Consider the following 4811-nt stretch of genomic DNA (forward strand, 5'->3'; position numbering starts at 1 on the left):
TTTGTTTTGCATTTGGTATTTTGTTTTTGGTGTGTGTGTGTGCTTATATGTTGGCGGGTACCAAATGTCCCCACAATGATAGTTGACTTGCGGGAACATTCGACTGGTTGCCAAGTGGAAATTAATCCCCCTTTGCTGTTATAATAACCTCCCCTCTTCTGTGAAGGCTTTCCACTAGATTTTGGAGTGTGGCTGTGGGGATTTGTGATCATTCAGCCACAAGAGCATTAGTGAGATCAGGCACTGATGTTGGTGAGGAGGTCTGGGGTTCAGTCGGTGTTCCAGTTCATCACAAAGGTGTTCAGTGGGGTTGAGGTCGGGGATCTGTGCCAGACACTCGAGTTCCTCCACTCCAACCTTGACGAAACATGTCCTTGCAGAGCTCGTTTTGTGTACAAAGGGCACTGACATGCTGGAAAAAGAAAAAGTTTGGGCCTAAAACATACAGAGACATTCTGTACAATTATGTGCTCCCAACTTTGTAGCAACAGTTTTGGGGACGAACATGTGGGTGTGTGATGGCCAGGTGTCCATGTTGCTTGTTGTTATTCATTGCTATACAGCACTGGTTATTATTTTGCCTTTTATGCTTAAAGTTTCATTACTACTACTACTACTAAAAAATAAATAAATAACAATAAAAAAATAATATAATAATATTATTAATATATAATATAAATAATATAATAATAATATAATAATAATAATAATGGGGGGCACAGTGGCTTAGTGGTTAGCACTGCTGCCTCACACCTTCAAGGTTGGGGGTTTGGGGTCTGTGTACACGGAGTTTGCATGTTCTCCCCATGCTTTGGGGGTTTCCTCAGGGTTTCCTCCCCCAGTTCAAAGAAACAGTACAAATGCTTTGTAGGCTGATTGGCATTTCCAAATTGTCCATTGTGTGTGAGTGTGTGTGTGTGTGTGTGTGTGTGTGATTGTGCCCTGCGATAGGTTGGCACCACATCCAGGGTGTCTCCTGCCTTGTGCCCCGAGTCCCCCTGGGATAGGCTCCAGGTTACCTAGTGATCCTGTGTAAGATAAGCAGTACAGAGAATGGATGGAATAATAATAATAATATTAATAATAATAATAATAATAATAATAATAATGTCATTTTGGGACTTGTTTATATGGGTTTTGGTCCACTCAGTAGATTTAAGTTGTACTATATGCAGTGCACCACTAGAGGGCAATACGCACCATCAGATTTACAGAGGTGTCACACTTCTTGTGTGTTCTTTCTAATATGGTCTGTCTTTGTAATATGGTCAGAGTTTTGTTTGTTTAGATAGTGTGCTCCTTTTACCCAAATCCCCCAGAAATTACTCACAGAATAGGATTTAAGACAGATGAGAAATTATAAAAATTCTCTCAAGCTCAAACAGCTACATCAGTTATATGGATTCTGTAGATCCTGGGAACCTATGCTTGTCTGGCACAAGGTCTTGTTTATCATGAGTTTATAGTGGAGTTATGACTGATAAAGCAGGATCATTTTCATTCAGAGTGAAGTGTTTTCTTTATCTGGACTAATATATATATTTTTTTAAAAAGGCTCCAGGTATTGCCTTCTAGAGAACTGAAACCAATCTTGCTGATAAAGTGTTTATGCAAATAGTATACATGTGAGAGAGACAGTGTGTGTGTGTGTGTGTGTGTGTGTGTGTGTCATGGGGAGGGCAGATTTGGGTGGTTGGGGGGGTATGCAAAGCACTGAGCTGCAGTCAAGGCACTGTGGCATCTGTCAGCCCTCTATGAAAATGAGAATCAGTTAAAGTGCAACTCATGACAAGTAACTGAGCTGAGTGCAAAAGACAGACAGAAGAGAATCATGTAGAGACATGCACAAGTGTGCACAAGTGTCTGGGGTTGCAACTGTGGGTATGGATGTTTACTTGTACACCAGCGAAGCTCCAGGCAAATTAATCATGTATGTAGTGCTGAGCCGCAAAATGTATCCTTCCAATAACTACACTAAATTAAAATGGAACATACTTTATGAAGTATGTCCTTCTTATGATCCAGGAAGTTCACTGTTTCCACGTTTTCCCACTTTGCCTATGTTTGTAGGCTGCACTGGATAAGAGCTGTTGCTAAATAACTAAATGCAAATATAGCCAATAAATAGTAAATATTTAATGTGGAGTAGTTTTCTGTCTGTGTATGTGTGTCTGTGTGTTAGTCTCTGTGATATAAACATCATCTATATATTCTACAGTTAATATTAAACCAGTCTCTGTTGATGTTGTCTGTGGTGCTTCATTGTGACAGCTCTATATTCAGTTGCTCTCCACAGTGTCAGATCTGTTACTCAAATTGTCACTCAAAACACTTAGTGCCTGAGGTTCAAGCAACACAATAAACATCAAAGTACTCATATTGTCATAGAATCATTCAAAACAGCCTGATAAAAAACAATTAGAGAGAGAGAGAGAGAGAGAGAGAGAGATGGACACAATGCTAACAACTTAGGAAGTAAAAATGAATATAGTCATATTGATCAAGTATTTCCTATTATAAGATTTCACTAAACCAAATATGAGATTATGAAACCTATTTTTAGACATTTTACCCTAGAAAGCAACATTATCCGCCAATAGAATAAGACCAAAGCTTTAAATGAGAAAAAAGCATCTAAAGACAGGCTGAATAATCCTTTAATTGATTTAGAATGATATCATAATAAGAAATATTAGACACATTTGCCCATATTCAAGACATTTTTCACTTGCTGTTGCATGTATTGAGAAAGCAGAGCTTTAGAAGTGCTCTAAAGCTATATACCTGAAAGGACCACAGTTATTTCTGCTCACCCATTTCAGCTTATCACCAGATTAATAAGGTTCTAACAGACTTTTTTTCCTATGAATGTCATTGTTTGAAACATTTCTGTCCAAACAGATGTCAACACAACGGTCCCTTTGTAAACATTACCATTTAAATTATTATTTTATTGCCACACTAACGCCTCTGTCTCATCAGAATAGAATAGTTCTGCAGAGGTGAAAGTATCACAAGCCCTCTCAGTGCTAGATAAACCCTGCTGATGAGCTGAAGCCTAAGTGGCATTGTTGAGTATGCTCGGTATGGAGTGTGGACTCTATCACATGACCAGGCAGGCCATATCCCAAAGAAGAAGGGAGGAGTTATGAAAATCCTGAACTCCATTAATTGGCCAGTTGGCATGATCAGAGCCCAGGCTCTTGATGCTAGATTTATGGCCACAGATGGCACAAATATGACTTATGAACCTAAAGCAGTTGAACACACATCAGCACAGTCACACCACACCTGTATCGGCTAGCCAGTATTAAATCAAAGATTGTTTCCAGTTAGGTTCTGAAATAAAGGGCTATACATAATACATGTAAGCTGATATTGCTGGGCTTCTAGGTAATACAGCAGTATGATACAATGGCTAAGATATTGATGTGTTAACAAAAAGTTTGCCTCTGATGTCTTTCAACAGTAAACCATGCAGATCACCCAAGTCCCTGGAGAGCGATGAAGTGAAACCCAACCATAGATTATTTTGTTTTATTGGCGCTAACAAGGAGATCAAATCCCATTTATGATGCATTTGGATTGCAGAAGCGTAATGGGGTCTAATCAGATTAGTTACCTCTCAGCCTTGTTCGATATGAAATTCTCTCTTTCAGGTGTAACTCGACTCCATGGTTTAACATGAGTCTCTCTCTCTCTCTCTCTCTCTCTTTCTCTCTCTCCACTCAGCAGGGACAGTATTGCTGTGAGAGTTTGGGCAGCTCCTTTGTGCATGGTAGGCCTCTACACCCTGCCTGCGGCCTGGCTCTAATTACCCACGTGGACTGATGTTGTTTTTGCAGAGTCTCGAGGCCAGATTAAAACTCCTGAGTTGTAAGCGATACCTCCAATTGATTTATCGCTTGGACAAAAAACCCGCTGCCACTACATATTGAAAAACACTACGCATTGTTGCACCAGGACAAACCACTCTTTTCTCTACATCGATTATGGTGCAGCCTCAACTGCAAAGACATTAAATCCTCCAGTACTCAATAACACTCAGACTTGCCTGAGTGCACCCATTGGGGTACTTGTTTCAAGGCGTATGTTTAAAGACATCCTTAAACACAAGAACACAATATATCCAGTGAACAGGGTACATCCAAACAGTGTTTTGCAATAAAAATTGAGCAATGTGTTTAAATGTAGACACAGTCTTAGCTACAGTCATATGTCCTTTCTTAGCTTAATGGTTGTATATTCTATCTTTTATGACAAACAGGACCAAAATTTCCTTATACACACACACACACACACACATACACACACACATATATATATACTCCTGTATGGCTGGTAAACAAAACAGCCAGTCCATACTCACATACAGACACAGATGCCTGACAGTGTGCAACTGTCTTGGAAGGTAGCTAGGTACAGGAGACAAGTCATTTATATAGTGCTGGTCTTATGACTGAGATCAAAAGTTTGAACTCTGTCATGTGGAGATGCGCTTGGGGTAAGGTACAGTATCCAAATTAAATCTCTCTCTCTCTCACTCACACACACACACACACACACACATAAACTTAGAATAAAAAGACACTGCAGATAACTGTACAGTTGGAAAAACTTTGTCTGGACTTTTTCCAATCTTCATGCGTTTCGATGCGTTCTGAGATGCTTTTCTGCTCAGCACAGTGGTTATTTCAGTTACCGTAGCCTTCCTGTCAGCTCGAACCAGTCCAGCCATTCTCCTCTGACCTCTCTGTTCATTATTTCTGGCCACTGGATGTTTTTAGTTTTCTGTGGATTCTGTGTAAACT

Source organism: Pangasianodon hypophthalmus, chromosome 19 (assembly GCF_027358585.1).
Source record: "Pangasianodon hypophthalmus isolate fPanHyp1 chromosome 19, fPanHyp1.pri, whole genome shotgun sequence".
Taxonomy (NCBI): domain Eukaryota; kingdom Metazoa; phylum Chordata; class Actinopteri; order Siluriformes; family Pangasiidae; genus Pangasianodon; species Pangasianodon hypophthalmus.